The sequence below is a fragment of the Epinephelus moara genome, chromosome 24, assembly GCF_006386435.1.
Source record: "Epinephelus moara isolate mb chromosome 24, YSFRI_EMoa_1.0, whole genome shotgun sequence".
Lineage (NCBI taxonomy): Eukaryota > Metazoa > Chordata > Actinopteri > Perciformes > Serranidae > Epinephelus > Epinephelus moara.
The window spans coordinates 47,088,736-47,108,069 of NC_065529.1; positions in this window are offsets into that span (position 1 = coordinate 47,088,736).

Here is a 19,334-nt window from a genome sequence, read left to right on the forward strand (position 1 = left end):
ACTTCTGTCACAATGTTGTAACATTAATATTCCCCTGATTCCCTAATTTACGAAAAACAGCGCCAGATTAAAAGTACACAATGAGTCCTGTTGTTATGTTGACACACACAGTAGATAACAGTGCTACAAAAGGGAGTCAACCATGCCAGCCTAACACCAAACAACTTTTTAAGTGATTTCACTGTCACAAACAAATTTCAATGTCGGAATTAAATCATGAAACTCAATCGTTTGGTGTAAGGCGGTCCTAAAACTCACTCAGAGCTGTCTCAGGTCAGTCTTATCTCATCTTGACGTTCCAACAAGATCAAACATGTTTAATAAAATCATATGTTTATAGTCTTGGCTTGTGTGAATAGTGCAGTTCAATGCTGTGAACATTGCCAACAACCAAACAGGAAGCAGCAAACCAGGTAGAGAGTAAACATGGAGGGGGCTCTGGAGAGGTGCAAGAAGAGTTGTGGAGTGAAGTGTTTAATTTGGCATCTATCTGATCCACCAACCAGCACTTACATTCGTGAGAAATCTCAAGTTTTGAAAACGTTCATAACTCATTTCCCACGGTCTCCTCCCACTAAAGTAACGCAGCTAACCAACGGAGGCTGGTACACACAAATACAGTTTATCTTGGCAGATTACTGATGTCAAGTTGACAAGAATATTGTCGACATATTATCTTGTGCATCTAGAATTATGTGTTTTGCAGACACATGAGGAGCTGTTAATATGTCATATTTCTTGAAGGGAGTTTGGCGTAATACTTTCCACCAGGAACAGGATTGGATAGAATCTCAAAAGGAATCTAAGCGTAGTTTTGCAAAAAGTGACCAGTCATTGCAAAGACTTACACTGTGTGACTGAAAACTCACATTATCTTTAGATGTGAAAGGCTGCCGACTTTAGTCTTTTAAAGCTGAGCTAAATGCGCTCAAACTTGTAAGGGTTATTGGTGTAAATGTATTGGTTTATGTATTTAATTGTGCCTTCCACGTTTAACTCAAGGCAATTGAATCAAACGCAACTGGACTTGTGTTTGTTTAAAGCATATTGTGGTTTTATGATGATTTTAACAGTATATTTTTAATAACATTTTAGATCTACATGTAAAAGCCCAACTAAGGACAAGAGCTGAAAGTTAGCAAGAGCTATAAACTCTCTGTGCAACACATCACTCCCATACTCTGTGTTGGAACTATGTTAAATTGCATCGTCCCTATCAAATAAAATGACATTTTACCAAAGAATTTTAAAGTCTGTGTATGATTGACATTAGTTTTAACTGGTTTTCACTCACATTTTTAGTTAATGCCACACACTCTTGAAGTTGTTTTATGCTGCAGGAAGACATCATCTCCAGTAGTTCACAGTTATCAGCACAGCTCAGAAAAACTTCCAATTAACTAAATGAAAAGTGAAGAGAAATATTGAAAGAAAACCTAAATGAGGTGCTGACTGCATTAGACTCCCTCTCCAGGGTGTCTTAAAACAACAGTCAGGTGCCCATATGGACACTGAAACAGGTTTTGCTTGCTGTAGTAATTCGTCCTCTTCACACTGACCATTAAGACCATTAAGACAAAGACAAAACAGCACTTACAAAGAGCTGGTACAAATCGGAGCGTCCATGCTTTAAACAGTGGATGCACATAGTCAAGGAGATCTTTACAATGGAAAAGATGGCTTTTTCCCTGAGGTCTAGAGGAGCAATATTCCATAGGAAATGGGAGAAATGGACTGTCCTTACTTCAGAAGACATGGGCGCAGCTTCACTGTGTGAATGTCTGGACAATAAAGGGACATTTAACATGTGGACTCATCAATACATATACATACATATATATATATATATATATATATATATACACATATATATATATAGTTTAAACCAGGGGCCATATTCACAAACATTCTGAGAATACTCTCAGAGAGCTCCTAACTAGCCTAAACATTTTTAGTAAGGAGTTCTAGCTTTAGGAAAGTTCTCAGAGGAACTCTGAGCAAGGAAAGGACAGAGACTCTTGTCTTACTGAGGAGGTGTGGTCGACCCTGCTGCTAGGCTTGATGCTTTCTTTTAACAGATGTGATTGGTTGTAACAGACACACCCTTTTGTGAGCCTGCAAGGTGTGGACACCCAGTGGAGATGAAATGAACTGCTGACTGTGAAAGTGTTGTCATTGTTAGTGTGATCACTCTGCTGATGGAAGGTTGAGACAGACTCAAGTCATCACTGCTGCAATGTTTCATTTTTACAGTTCTCCAAATATCTCAGTAATGTGATCATTTTATTTTGGCGTTATAGCGTGAGGTGGAAAAAGTGTGCGTATCCCTAATGACATCAACCACACTTATTATCCCTGCACAATCTTATCTGAAGCATTTCATTTACTCGCTGTCATCCAGTCAATATTTCTCTGACCTCTTTGTGTTTCCACCATTTTCTCCTCTGATTAACAAACTCTTAAGTCTCTTAAAAGTCCTCCTCCCAGCAGTTTTCTACCTTAGGAGCTCTTTTAATGGCTAAGATGCTCTGTGATTAACTCTTTATCTTTACAAGGACCTAGTCTTAATTTGAAGGGGAAATTTTAAGAAAACATCACAATTCTAACAATTTTCTTAGACTTTCGTCACTCAGAGACTCTTAGCACTGAGAAGCTTTGTGAATACGGCCTCAGATTTTCATGTGCTTTTAATAGTTCGTATATGTCTGAATTTATTCTCTTTCAAATATGGATAAAAAAGTGTTATTTTTCATTAAAAAATATATATAAATAATTCAGACGCAATGCCAGTGTGCATATTATGAGGTGATTTTGTTTTAACTTCTATCTGCAGTTCTCTCTTCACACCTGACCTTAACCTTCACAGATGCACAGTAAGTCACATAGAAATATCTCTCTTTCACTCCCTCATCCATACCATTGTCAACACCGCTCTGTCTCTGTTTCACATGCGACACTGTCTCAGCTGCACACATTCACAAATGCGCACTTTCGCGCACGCACGTGCACACTGTAGCTGACCAACATCATCACTGTCTGCCTCCTGTGTTCATGCTGCAGGACCAACACGCAGCCTCCTCTCCCTCTCTTGTTCCCTCTCACTCACACAAACACGCACGCACACGCACCCTGACCTGCCAGCATCAGTAGCCTCGCGCAATCTCTGCTGAAAAGGCGGAACAAACCCGTGGTGACACGTGTGCGCACAGCGCGCGGCTCCAACAGACCAAGCGTTTCCGCGCACACACACAGGCTACAGACACACATACACGCACACGCACACACACACACACGCACAAGCAATTACCAAAGCTGCAGGTGCTTCTCAATCAGCCCTACAACACATGCGCAAAAAGACGCGCGCGCACACACACTTCCAGTGATCCAGAAAACTCTAAACACATGAAGCAGAAACAGCAAAGATTCAAAGTGTCTCCAGAAACAAACTGCACGCGTTTCAGCACAAATTAAAGCAGCAGTTAAACCCGCATCCGCTGGAAAACACACACTCGCACGCACGCACGTGCCCAGCGCAAACACAAGCGCACATTAATTTGTTTTTGCCTTCCTACCTTCCTCGTGCATCCGCTGCAGACAGAAAGTGAGGTTCCTCCGCCAACCCGGCATGTTCATGAGGGAGAGGAGGAAGAGGAGGAGAGGTCTAGATGATGAGGAGGGTGAGGGTGATGATGATGAGGGATGATGAAGAGGAGTGATGATGATGAGGGCAGTAGATCCTGTCCGGTGGAGGTGATGACACGCAGGCGACAGTAGCCACGGAAAATATAACGATTCCCCCTGTTTCTTCTTCTTCTTCTCTTCTCCTTTGGCTCTTCTTCTCCTTCTCTCTTCCTCCTCTGTGGTCCTCCCCCGGTGTGTGTTTCGATAAACGGCGAGTAGCGGCTGCTCTCTGTGGCAACGACCCCGCTGACAGTCCGTGTGACAGTCGGTCCCGCTGCGGCACCAATGGTCTCTCTCTGCCTCTCCGTTACTCCCTCACTCTCTGCTAACGGAGTCCAGTCACCTTTCTCTCTCTTTCATTCCTCCTTTCGTCTCTCTGTCTCTGCCTCTCTGTCTCCCTGCTGTCCGTCCATCCCTCTCCCTGTCTCTACTTTATTGTCTTTAATTTACTCTATCTCTACTTGTCCCTTACTATTTTGTCTTCCTTGCTCTACTCTCTGCATCCCACCATCTTCCTCTCTCTGAGTTCATTTTCAGTTCAAAATGTTTTTTCATTTGTTTATCAGGACAAAACATTTTTATTTCCAAGGCAGCTTACAAGTACGAGTCATTTCTGCATTTATAAGGACAAATACAAGGCTGCATGCAAATAGGCATGCATTAAGCTACATGGATACGCATATCTCAGCTCATATTAACACTTTAACAAGCAGCTCCTGGTGGACCACTCATTTACTCCTTCTGTGCTGCCAAACTTTGCTCAAAGCTACAAAACTTTTTTCTTAAAAAAAAAAAAAAATCCAGGAAGTTTTAAAATGGTGGGTAATCACATATTAATTCTTCGTCACAGACAATCTCACAGACCAACAGGCATAGACTCTAGGTCTTCATTAGGGTCTGATAATCATGAAACCAGACTAAATTATACACCAGCTGTGAGTGGCGCTCGGCCCAACACATGAGGTCGAGCATATAACAAATAGAGGGCACTAAAATAATAGCATAGGACTATATTTATATTGGTTGTATACTAAAACTCAATCACGGCTGGTGTATTATTTAGTCTGATTCTGTGTTTTTCCAGCCAAGTGTCATAAATATATGTGAAGTTGACACAAAGTCTTAACGGATTACTTGGTGGTGAGCAAGAAATGTGATGAAATTACATGACAACAATGCCAAAGCAAAGTCAATGAGGATCTTTTGTCATGGTGGACACACATAAGGATTAAGAGCGAGAAAGTTCACGTAGGAGGATGTGGTGGACACCACAGTAAATCTTCAGTAGCTCGGCTACAACTAGAATGCTGCATTTTAAGTGGGAAACATCGTAGGTCACAAATCACCCCAATACTCACCTCCCTTCATTGGTTGCCAATTAACCTCAGAACTGATTTTAAGATTCTTTTAATACCTATTCCAGCTCAACATGGTTTAGCACCGAGTTATATAGCTGAGCTTCTGACTACCTGTGCTCCAAGTTGTGACCTGAGGTCCTCAAGCCAACCCTCGCTAGTCGTCCCTAGATCGTGGCTGGCCCCGAAACTGTGGAATTCTCTGCTTGAGGAGATTAGGCTGGCTAGCACATTACCTTTTAAAGTCATTGCTTAAAACATATTTCTATATGAAAGCTTTGCCTTTCAATGCCTGATTTGTAATGTTTGTTTTATTTCCTTTTGTTCTATTTTTGCCTCTGTACATACTATTTTCCTTAGCTCTTACATAAATATTGTATTGTTTTGTTGTATTTTTAGGCACTTTGTGAAGCACCTTGTAACCTTATTTCGATAAGTGCTTTACAAATAATTATTAATATATTATTATTAAACATGGACTTTCAACCAGGAGATCACTGTTTGTGTCCTGCGTGAAACAAAAGTCAAAGTAATTACATGAGTTTAGAATTCAGTACGCAAAGTACTTAACGTAGCTCGTCTTGTCGTCCTCTGCTTATCCGGGTCCGGGTCGCGGGGGCAGCAGCCTCAGCAAAGAAGCCCAGACAGTCCTCTCCNCCAGGAGATCACTGTTTGTGTCCTGCGTGAAACAAAAGTCAAAGTAATTACACGAGTTTAGAATTCAGTACGCAAAGTACTTAACGTAGCTCGTCTTCTCTCGTCGTCCTCCGCTTATCCAGGTCCCGGTCGCGGGGGCAGCAGCCTCAGCAAAGAAGCCCAGACAGTCCTCTCCCCAGCCACTTCCGTCAGCTCTTCCGCGGGAACCACGAGGTGTTCCCAGGCCAGCCGGGTGATGTAATCCCTCCAGCGTGTCCTGGGGCGGCCCCGAGGTCTCCTTCCGGTTGGACATGCCTGAAACACCTCCCAAGGGAGGCGTCCGGAAGGCATCCTTACCAAATGCCCGAACCACCTCAACTGGCTCCTCTCGATGTGGAGGTACCACCAAACACATGTTAAATTAATGTCCATTTTTTATCTATCATTCAAAACAAATACACAGCTTTCAGCAGGTTGCATACTGTCCTGCACCACAGCCATCAAAAATCTTGGTAGGCTTGGTGGTGAATACAATTCATGTCCGCTGAGTGAAGTGAATTATTTAGCTCTTACAGTGAGTTTACATTATTTAGGTCTCGAGCGTAGTTATTTGGGTAGAAACACAATCTTTTCAAACGTTCTCAATATCGCCAAACATTGTAGTTTGTTTTTATTTTGCACCACTCCACTAGCAAAAGAGGTATGTTGGCATGGCTACGCATCAGTGTCGACTTAAGGCAGACACGTTGGCCTCTAGTGATTGTTTAGGGAAAATCAAATCCCCCTTCCTCACGGAGATCGGTTAGAGTGGAGGGAATATTGGACTGAAGTTGGAAATGGCGTGTTGAAACTTCTGATATCAGGCAAAGAGGGTGTGTCCAGGAGATGTCAGTCAGTCTGTCTGTACGTGTCCACACAGTCCTGAGAAGAAGTCTAATCAGTCAGACCGCAGTAAGTGAGACACCTGTGTAGACTGTGGCTGTGTAATTAACTGGTTTTAGTTGCCTATACAAATTACAGTGCCAGGTGTATCTAATGTTCTGGCAAATCTGTACATTTTGGGCATTTATTTAGAGAGTGCAATCTGGTCTTCATGTACAGCCATGCTACTTTTTTATACACTTTATATTATTATTTTAGTTTTTATTCTAAAACTTGAGGTTGTTTTGGTGTATCAGCACACCAACAGCAACTAGACTAATAGTACAAAAGAATCAGAGAATGTATAAAGTAAAACGGAGAAAAGTTAAATAAAAAGTGACATGAGATTAACAGTTGAATTAATTCCAGTTCAATTCAATTTGATTTATAAAGCCCAATATCACAAATCACAATTTGCCTGAGAGGGCTTCACAGCATACAACATCCCCCACAGCAGATAAGGAAAGCAGCAAATAAGGAAAAGCATTATTTAAGAACAGGCCAGGGTTTTCAATACCTCTTGTATATTGGTACTTTGTAACAAAGACCAAGCAGCAAAGAAAAGCTTCTGACACACTCACAACTCATTTCATACTGCATGCATGTCATGTTCTTTGCTGGACCTTCATCTTCATACTTTGAGTGTAGAATCGCGAGGTGACGTAGCTGACACATACAGTTGAAATGTCCTCGACTATTCCTGTGTGACGTAAGTGAGGCCCTGTTGGCCTTGTAGTATCTGTGACAGCTCTTGTGCTTGTTTTGTTACTCTGGTTGTCAGTGGCCCTCCAAAAATGTCACCAGAAACACTCCCAAGGCTATCTCTTAAAATATGATTAAATGGCAGCAAACTCTAGAGTGCAGAATACATGGTGTGGACACAGAGTAAAGAAACATTGCTTTGTTTGTCCATCGATACTTGAGTTAAGTGGAAAACTGTTTGTAACCTGAAACTTTGCTGATACAGTTTGGACATCATGGTTTTGGCCAGTCACTAAAAGATCAATTTAAAACCTTTGTGTCCATGTGACACATTATGATGAGTGACTTTCAGAATCAGTAATTTTATTTCTTATTTTTCTTATTTCTTTGCTTTGTGTGGACAGAGAGACGTTTGCTGGCCAGCTGTTAGGACACAGTGTTTGGCCTACATATTGTCAGAGGAAATCATTTTTACAAGAAATTATAAACAGGGAGGTTTACACTAGGGCTGTCAAAATTGCTCAAAAATGACATTCGAATATTCGTTCTAAAACTAACTCACAGGTTCGAACCATTCAAAAAAAAATTTTCCGCATTATGTCCACAAGAGGGCAAACTAATACAAGGAAACATACTTGTAAATGTATTAATACAAGGAAACATAACTACCTGTAGGTATTTTTATTTCAACATAAACGTCTTTGAAAACATTTACATACCTACACATTAAAACACATAAAACAATTATCTATAACATTACGTTATAAACGACCGCGGACCTCTCGCTCGCCCCCGCTCTCTGACCCATGGCCACACCGCCCATGTTAACCGATTGTGTCATCCACACCGGCTGCGCCGCGCCGCGCAGCTCCGTTTCGGCGTCTGGTCTATTTTCTGCGCGAGCCGCGAGCGAATGTGTCAAGCCAGGGGGTGACGGAGACAACAGCTGAGAGCAGAACCTCTTGTCAACCAGCAGCACTTCCGCGGGCGGTGTGGCCCTGGCGTTTATGCAGTGCATTCAGTGCAGCGGCCTCAGGCCAACGCACACTCGCAAAGAGGACAGCTGCGATGGTGGGTTTTTTTTCTCCACAATTGAATATCAATTTTCACATTCGAAGGTCCATTTTTTTTTTTCAAATTCGAATTTAAATTCGAATTTAGAATATTCTTTGATAGCCCTAGTTTACACGTTAGACTTTACCAGATTTTTCAAGTCAAAAACCAGTTAACATAAACTCTGAGTGCAGCAGAGCTGATGATAAAGGTGCTCGCTGTGTGAAAGACAGAAACAGAAGGGGGGGGGAAGAAGGTGGAAGGTGGACTATTGCACAATGTTTCTGTAAGTTATTAATAAGTTACTCTTAATGCTGCTTTGTCACTTAATGACCTGCCCACCCAAAATACACAATATTTTCTGGCAAGTTTACCCGAACCATCACTAGTCACCACTAGTAATTACGGTAAAAGTGGGTAATCATTTCTGTTCTTTTTTTTTTTTTTCAGTGGCTAAAATCTTTTTTGCTGTGGCGACCGTCCACAGCAGTATATTGCTTAGCTTCTGTGCCAGTGGTTTGGTTTATCAAAGATGCTAGCAAAGCAACACAGTACACAAAATAAGCACAGCAGAAATGTCAAAGAAGTTGGACCACCATGTTTAACTATATATCTTTAAATGTTACAGTTAAGGCTCAAACAGAGAACAGACACAAACAAGTCAACCAATTTCACATATCTTCACAATTCAAAACATCTGCCAGTTGTCTATATGGAAGTGCGAGCATGATATCACTGGGATTCAGTCTATGGGCTGGTGAGCTGCATCAGGTGCCTTCAAAACAATTGCGAAAAACCACAGCATGCTGAAGAGAAGAATTGTGTCACTTCCAACTTCAGTAATATCTGCCAAGCAGAATAACTGGTTATTGTTCTGTTCAAGGTTTTGAAATTTCCTTATATCACGTTATATAAAAGATAGACATATTGGTCACAAATTCTACTTACGGAGGTGATAGTATGCTTTAAATGAAGTGCTTGTCAGAAGGAGACCAGTGTCTGAAACCCTGATACCTCTCAAAAGTCAAAACCGGGAGGCTGTGGCCGACAATTCTTGTAACTTTCCAAAACCGACAATCTGACAAGCACGACCGCTGGACACAGCGACTGGCCAGGCATGCAGAGGTGAGACAGTAAGCTGGATCTGAGCTTCCCTCACAAGCTCTCTCAGACAACTTCTACTGTCAGTTTTCTTGTGTGCAACCCAGTGGAAAACCATGAATGCCTTTGAGGACACACTGTCCAAAAGTATGCACCCTTATCCTCATTTGTACAATTCATCGCATCTGGCCCCTCTCTGTGACAGCAGGCTGTCTGCCTGTCTTTTGAGTGTGGCCTTTGGAACAGGTTTAGACACTTGTGCCTGTAGATGTGAGCAGATGACACTTTTTATGAAGTAGTTTATTTCAAGCAGAGCTACATTTATTTTTAGTGTTGCCACCTGATGGCAGTACAACTCAATATCACAATAAGCACAGTCTGACACAATATCACCTTATGAAGTTGCTAGGGCTGATGTGTAAGCAAAGAAATGACTTTTTACCAGCCCATTCTCAACCCCAGGGTGTCAAATACCAGTGCATTATCAGGCCCTTGGCATGTGATTTTGACACCTAAGGGACCCTTTTGTGTCTTTATGAGATTCACAGGGTTTTCAACGAACTCCAGTGTATTGAAACAATACTTGACGCTGAGAGCAACTGACATAGTATAAAGAGTGAGGAAGTCTGCAAAAGGCGGGAGGAAGGGGAGGTGGATGTTGACTTTGATGACTTTCACCCTGGAGACCAAAGTTAATGACCAGTGTGGGTCAACAATGTTTCAGTGTACGTTATGCAATATATTTATGGTCGTCATTTTAACCCAAATTATCATCTTTTTTTTTAAGTAGTTTTGTTTCTTAAACCCTGCCATTTTTCAACATTAACCACATATTACATTAGTGAGCTGCAGGAATGAGTCCTAAAACACGGAAAGGAGTCTGCATTTTTGCAAGTCAATAGGTTTTGGTTAGATGTCTGAAATAAGGTCTGTGGTAAACACGAGTTTAAGAGACTAACATATGTGGTTCTACAACAGAAAATATGTCTGTAAATACCCCACTCATGAATTTGGAAGCCTTTACCTGTCTTAAAAACAGCAGTTCCTGGCTAAATGAGACTACAGAATGCCATCGTGCTGAACATGTCTTCGCAGCCTCATTGTGGCGGCAAGTCGGCAACCATGATGCAGTTTGTTTATGGCCTGCTGTGGTTTTTTATTTCTGGCGATTACATTTGCGCCATTTACTAGCAGACACAAAGCAACAGTAGCATTTATTTGAGTTCATGTTCCTGTTTGCCTGAATGCAATATTCATTCTCTTTGTAGCTCTGGTTTGGTTTTCGACAAACCTCAGATAAAAACATCTTGTTCTCTCGACATTTCAGATAACAATTGACTTTTTCCTTATCTGAAGTGAGGGTCAAAGGACAGAGGGTGTCGTATGCTGTACAGACTCTGGAGCCCTTGAGGCAAATATGTGATTTATGATATTTTCAAACATGAATAAAACTGACTTGACCTGAGAGCATGGCTACCGAGCTGGCAATAGGTCTCTGTGATCTGTGGTACACACGGTATTTTTCTGTATTAACAGATCAAATGACTAACTAGTGATGCTTTAAGTCTTCAATGCCATTTAGTATTGAAAAACAGAACTATGTGCCTACGTCCTCAGGAAAGTCACATCCTGTAGCTCCGCTGTCACACTCATCTACTGCATGTTCCCTAATTCAGTCCCAGTGGAGCTTCAGTGTACATCGGTGTGACTTCACAGATGAGGGAGTGGAACACACTCTTCTTCATTTGGTGATTGCGGACTAAAGAGTGTTCGCCGGTACAAACTGAACTGCCCTGAGGCGTAGGAAGAGCAGATCTGAATACACGTGTTCTTGTCAGTGGCTTCAGGTGCAGACTTATAGACTGCAGTCACAGCATAAAGACGGCCAACACACAAACAATCACAAAACCACATACTGTCGTTGTCCTTGAAAGTATTGTGTTGTCTCTCTTCCTCTAGCACACACACACACTCAGGTTTTACACACATGCCATGCAGTCTGAGCTGTGGGTTGGGTGCAGAGTCGGTGTCAAGAGCTCAGCTCAATCCTGATGCGTCATCATGTTCTTTATAGACTTTATAAACAAGAAGTGTTAAGTTGACTTTAAAGGTTCATCCTCGATCTTGGAAATAGCAGTTTGACACATTGTGCTTTTCACCACACGGTCCACTTACTTTGTGTTTCTCAGCATTTGGACTTCAATATATGAACACAAACAGAGCAGGGACCTAAATACACTCAGCTACAGGAAGATGAAACCAGCACAAAGGCCCTGATGTTATCAGACACTCTTGTTGTTTGCAGTGAGGCCTGAGACTCTACATTTAACTGAGGTATAATGTGTGGTACAAAAAGTTTACAAAAGCACACACAGACAATCAAAAACTAGGTGCTGGACAAGTGATCATACAAGAGACAGAAACCAGCCCCACCTTTTCTTTAAATTTTTCTCTCCTTTTTTCGTCTTGACATCGCATGACATTAGGGCTAGGCGAAATAACGACTATGTACAATATATCAATATATATTCAAGCATAATATCATTTAGACAACACTGTTTATATCAATATAGGGTTAAGTTACATTACATAACACATACCAGTGTGCATCTCTCCTCTCTCACACTCTCCACACAGCTCTGCCTGCATTTAATCTGTTTCTTAATTAGTCAAAAAAGTCAAAAAATGCAGCGACAACACAGACGTTTTATATACAAGACGTATATAACGAGGACAAAGTGTCTCTCGCTACCTCCCTCCCTTGGCCTGTCTGTTGATGCTCTGTAAAGAAATAAGAGCCACGAGAGAGAAATAACAGCCTAAATAAATATTTTTAAAAACTTAGTCATTTTCCAGCAACAGATTCATTTAAAAAGGACATGGAAAACATCTTTTTAACTCCCCCAAAAAGATTTTTAATTGTTCCAAGCTACAATGGATTTAGACCTACTTGATACTTTTATAATCTTGTTATAGTTTTGTGTCCTGTGCTGCAAACCTTTAAACCTTTGCAGCTCCAGTGCTGTGTGCAGAAACGTTAATGTGCAGCCCTGCCAGACTATAGTATCTCAACTACAGCACCCCCACCTAACCTTCATAGACTGATGAGCATACCAGGAATAACTCGGTACTGTAACTCCTTCATTTTTCATAGAGCACCATCATTAAAATTCCAATTTGTCCAATACTTTAATGACTAAATAAGTGCAAAACTAGCTTTTAAACATATAAACCAACACTAGACATTAAAAACCTTCAGTTAAGTCCATAAGGACAAACTTCCCCCACAAAATGACCACTTGTTTATCAGTCATGCCGTTTTACCTTAATTTCGTGAAGAAAATGTTTTGCTCGTATGCCTCAATTAAATCGGCGCTTCAACAACAGCAAAACTATACAATAACATCAGCTTACAAACTCTCACACAACTCGTGCAGTATAATCTAAGTCTAAGCTCAGTGCTTCCCAAACACATGCATTTTCACTAAAACCTTACTGTTAAAAACTGAACACAAAGTCTCTTCGAAGCCAGACTCCAAAATGCATGTGTTTGGGAAGTACTGAGTACACCAGAGGATAAATGTGACTTGGATTATACTGCACAAGTTGTGTGAAAGTTTGTAAACGGATGTTTTGATATAGTTTTGCTGCTGTTAAACCTGGTCCCAGTCAATCAATAAATCAATATGTTCACCATTTTCCATGGAGCTATGCGAGGAAAAAGTTTTCTTCACAAATTCAAGGTCACACAGCAAAACTAACCGATATACAAATTATCATTTTGTGGGTGAAGTGTTCCTTTAAGCGACATTCAACTTGGAACAGTCCAGTTGTTTTAAGCTGCACAGACCACAACAGGACACTACAACTCCCCGCTGAAACCCTGAGTCAGCAGCTCGCTCAGCTCAGGCAGGTTCTACTGCAGTTAAAACTCTCACCACTCCTGACTGTTTTTCTCGGTTAGACGCATAAAAATAACAACAAACAAACAAGTACATACTTATATAAGTAGGTAAATATGTGATTAAAACATAAAAAATACCATCATTATCATTAACATACCAGGATGCTGCAACAGACATAATATTAAACCCACATGTTCTCTATTTACTTGAACCAGAGTTAGGATAATGGAGAGTATTACAGGCTGATATCCAACTAATACTAAAAAGGTGAACCATACATACAGCTTGATTGACTCAGCTAAAGTATTGTACAGTAATGGTTATGCACACACAGCCTCACACAGCCACTGTTCAAACCCAGAGGGCTGTTTGGTGGAGGAGTGTGACCTCTTGTGGTTCTTCAGTAGAGGTGCAGTGCAATTTGTCCCACTGCAATACACTCTGACTTAAGTCACTGATCCGTGGGCCACCAGCATTACAAACTGCTGACTTCATCAAATTAACACACATGGACACACTCAAAAACACCTTATCCTTACTGCAGTGCTCACTACACGCATTATTTGATACTCACACACCCTCATCTACTCCCTCTCTCTCACACACACACACACACACACATTCATGGGCACTTCTTCTGTCGAGCTCTCTCTGTCCAATTTGCTGCCCAATGACCAGATGTTCCACAAAGGACAAATTAAAATTAGAGGAGAACTTTGATGATGTGCGCTGGACAGCTGTACTTTCTCTTTCTGTGCACACAGTATGTTCTCTCTGTTTCCTCACCAAACAAAATGGACTCACATTTGCTCAGGAACAAGATAAGAAAAGGAAACACAACACGTGACGACAGTGAAAGGACCTGCTGACACAATAACACAATGCAACAAATAAGGTAAATAAGCAGAGTGCTTTTGATGACAAATGTGCAGGTCAGCAGAAGTTGTGAAGTTCACAGAGCCGCAGCAGAGATGCAGTGTGGGCAAAAAATACACAAAGAACTAATGGTACAGATTTTCTTTGAGTGCGACTTTTCCCACATGGATCGTGCCATGTTGGGGGGGAAGAAAAATAAAAAAAGCTTTGGATTGTTTCTACACACAACAGCTGCAGCACTGTGATAAGCTGGAATAGAGTGAAATCAAACAAGAAGAGTGTACTTGGCTGTGATTTATTTGCAACTGAACAGCTTTTTAAACCATGACCCTCATTTAGTCTGTTTGTTACAGAGGCCTATTACCTCAACATTCACAGCCTTGTAGTTTCATCTATCTATCTATCTATCTATCTATCTATCTGGGGCAGCAGTAGCTCCTTGGACTTGGGACAAAATGACTTGTGTTGGGAACCAGAGGGTCATCAGACTACTAGCTGGAGAAGTGCCAGTTCACCTCTTTGAACCTGCCCTTAAGCAAGGCACCTAACCCTAAATTTCCCCACGGGGAAAGTATATCCTCTTCTTCTTTTAAATGGCACTCAGAATGAAATTTAAGACTTATTTCTAGAGTTGTACCGATACCGATACCAATATCGGAAATGCCTCCGATACTGCCTAAAATGCGGTATCGGGTATCAGCAAGTACAGCCTATGACCAATCCAATACCACGTAATGCCTCACGTCATTACGCATACACACGCTACAGGCAAATGAAACGGAAATGGAGCAGAATTTAAAAAGCATTCTACTGTAGCCTTTAAAATGACTTTTTTACCAAATTGTGTGGCTGCACTTTAACCTGTGTCTTGATCTGTGTCAACACTGGATAATAATAATTAAAAAAAGTTTTATGGCATTCATTCTACTATTATGTATTTATTTCTTAATATTTTACATAGAGTTTTAGGAGTTGAGACATACAACAATTCATATCCCATCCATTTTTATTTTACGCGCCAGGATCGGATCGGTACTCGGTATCGACAGATACCTAAGGTTCAGGGATCGGAATCGGTATCAGGAAGGAAAAAGTGGTATCGGTACATCTCTACTTATTTCTGTCACCTTTTCAGACACCACAGTACCTCTGCTTTCCTAACCCTACCTTCAAATGTTCGGGGATCTGTTGCTGCTAACCCTGGTGCTACTTCAGGAGACGTGGGTGAAGGCGTGACAGGTAAAATGTAATGCATGAATAGGTCCTGTTAGTGCATGTGTGTGTATCTTGGGCCTGTGTGTATATGACAACAGAGTGGAAAAAAATTAATTTCCCCTCTGGGATTAATAAAGTATGTCCTCTTCTTCTTTCTTTCTTCATGCATCTATCCATCTATCTATCTAAAAAGATCAATATGAGCGTGGTAGAGATGACTTTAGTAGCAGTATACAGTACTATGGATGGGGAAGAGCATGTCGAATATTCTGCTTCTCTATGGAGTAGAAGAAGGCCTCTTCCATAGATCTTGTTCTATGTTTCTTTTAGCTGATCCAATTCTTGTTTTTTTGCTGGGGCACAGCCATAGCCCCATGGACATTTCACTCTAAAAACTGGACAGTCGATAGGATTAATTCTGGAGGGAGATAGGACAGTCCTTTCACTATAGATCAGCAGTGTCAAACATGCGGCCCATGGGCCAGAACCGGCCTGCCAATCTGGCCCACTAGATAACCAAGAGGTGCCAGATTTCATGAGCAAGTTACACTAAGTGTTGCCTACGTCATGCAAAATTCTGCTCAAGAGGCTCTTCCACCCTGACCAGAGTACACTCACCTGATATAACAATAAATACTTACTGTGCCCATGTTTAAAGATAGTGAACATTGTGCAAAATATTGTCAGCAGCTTCAGATCAAAATAATCTGTGTCTGGAAATGTGTGGATAAATGCACATGTACTGACAGTGAGAAGTAGAGTGACTGAACTTTTCTTAAGACATCTCAAGCTGTTCATCTGTTTTGTAAAATGATGATTACATACAGAGTGTGCCTGTAATTCTTTACACAAAAAAGGGGAACATATTGGAGGTGATGGTACTTATAGGTTATTGTGCCATGGTTTTATTGGTCCAGCCCATCTGAAACCCCTGTGTTAGATGTTCCTTTTGCTGCAAAACAACCATAGCTATTCTTGTTTTTATTTTGGTGGGAAGAAGGCATTTACTACAACTATCCTGCTTATATCCCCTGAGCCCATCAGCCACATATCTACCAACGCCTCAGCACATAGTGATACTGCTACACCAAACCTCACCACAACAACCATGAACAGAACATGAAGTCACTCCAAAATACATCACATCTTTCAAACACTAAACATCTCTCTCCAACACTGTGCCATGCAGGTGAGTTACAAACACAATCAGAACATTTCTGCACCACTGCAAACACTATTGGTGGGCCTACACCACACCACATCAGATGCACTGTAAGCTGTCAGTCACTGACTTACCTGTAGAAGTGTCTGCACCTGGTTTTCTTTGCAGCAAAATCCCGCTTAACCTCTCTGGAGTCCAGTTCGCGAAGAAAGTCACCCTCAGTGGACATTAGCGTCAGATGACTTAGTGTCTCCTAGTGCTGTGTTTGACACGGACAAGTCAGAAATATTAAAAGGTCCCCAGGTATACTTTGTCTCTATAAGCAGTGGCATCTCCCAGATGTATCCGTGTCATTATGGATCACCTGGTGAAACGTTACTCTCAGTGTCAACTTCGGTGATGCGGGGGGCGGTGCGCTGTCCCTCGGTGTCTTGAGCAGCAGGTGACCCCGCTGGTGACGCACTTGTTCGGCTGTTTCCAAGTCAGAGTCGGGGTCTGATGGAGACGCTATTTGCTCTTCTTCACAGCTGGCATTTTCCAATATAAAGCTCTACGGGTCTGCCTCTTAGCTAACGCCACTCTTTCGAGGCACCAACAGTAGAGCTAACCGCAGCTAGCTAGCAGTTTTCCGGTACCGTTAGCCGAGTCTGACCACTTACACCTCGCGCTTCGACACTCTGAGTCTTTCTTTAAAAAATCCTGTTAACATTGGTATTATTTTAAAGTAACTCCTATTTGTATTTTTTTGGGACCCCTTTCCGTTTCAGCACCCCCCACAAAACTCCGTTATCCCGCCATGTTTGTTTGTATGTTTTTACAAGAGGCCAAGAGGTCGCCCGAGCTCCTAACGGTCCAACGCAAACTGACCAATCAGAGTCAAGAGATATCACCTGGCAACAAACTGGCCAATCAATACGCGCGATTCATGACATTGCCCCGCCCTCGCCCAGCAAATATCACTTCATTATAATAGCACTATATTTTCAGGATATCAGAGGTCTGAACCATGAAGCAGGAGTTTTCTTAATTAATTGATTAAGTCATTCATTCATTCATTTATTCATTCATTTATCTGTTTATTTATTTTTATTTATTTACTCATTTGGATGCTTTTTTATGCACTCTAGCATCGCATTTTACCGTTAAAACGTTTTATAAGGTTTATTTTTCAACATTAATTATTAATTGTGATGTTCATCAACCATTGTTTATTCAGGGAAAACAGCAATGAACTGAGTTCACATTCAATGGGCTAGATGGATACAAATACATAATTGCAATAAAGTGATGAAAAAAGTCCATAAAAAAAAAAATAAGTAGCAACAATGTCTATCAAGAATTATAAACAGCAATAAAAACAGTAAAAAGACGAAAAAGTTAAATAATTAAAAATGGAGTCTGCCATAAAGGACAGATACATAACAACAACAATAAAAACAGTAATACGTATAAAATCATGTGTGTCAATTAACCAAAGCAGCAACACTGTAAAACAACCATATCATCCAGCATATACTTGAAATGATCCACCGATACCTACCTGTCCAATTTCAATACTTCTTGCAACTTGTTCCATTTACGTGGGGCGAGAAAACCATATAGCTAATTTACCGAGCTCTGTACTGACCTGAGGGGTTTCAAGGGAAATAAATCCTGTGATCATGTGCGATCATGTTAAACATATTAGCAGCTGTTAGTAATTAGTACTGATTAGAAACAGAATACTTTGCAACAACTATCATTAGATTGAAGAGAATTTTGAGGTATGTGTACTTACATTTGATGCACCTATCCCAAAGGGAATCATTGTACTTTTTACTCTACTACATTTATTTGTCTGCTTTAGTTACTTTGAAAACTTAGATTAGTAATATAAAAATACAACCAAGTAGTAAATCATGATGCATAATTACATATTAAACTACCCAGCAGTATATAAAGTATTTAAAATGAGCTCCACCTTTACCAGCTGCAACATTACAGTTATTACCTGCTCTCTCTCTTGCACGCAGTCACACAAAAGGTGCTGCTTGAATGACCCAAACATGTATCCAAAATATCATGTTCTTTTCAAGGCCTTTAATAAATTAATGAATTATTATTATTAGTCTGATCATCATTAATTCCATGTTAATAAAGTTTGGTATTGTTCAGGGCTATTTCTTGTCTTCTCTGCAGATGAATTTATCACAGTGTTCTCTTACTAAAATAACCCACACAGTGTCAGTCAGTTCTCGTTCTCGCAACATCTCAGTCAGATAGACCTCATCAGACATTAACTAGGCAACATTTCCACTCTTTAGTTACAGTATGTAGCAGAAACAGCTTGCCGTTACTTTTAAGTGTTTTATGTGATATGGTCAGAGTAGGTCCTTCATATTCCAACTAAATAGCAAAACACTCACTACTATTTATTTCTTACGGTGATATCCTAAATCTATGTCAGGTATTGGATCTCTTGATATGTAGAAATAGTCTGGAATATCTACAAGTTGCCATTACATGATAAGGCGCTGTGCTTTGAACATAATATTCCTGTAGAAAGTTTCTACTACCGTTTCATCTCATATCATATGAAGTAAGCTCTTTGATTCATGGTTCTGATGATGTGGCTCCTAATTAACAGCCCCGCCTCTTTCACATGAACGTGCTCTTGGCTGGAGAGGAAACCCAGAGATGACTGAGCCAGCTGATAACCAGCTTTGTAGTACCGAATATCCTCCTGAG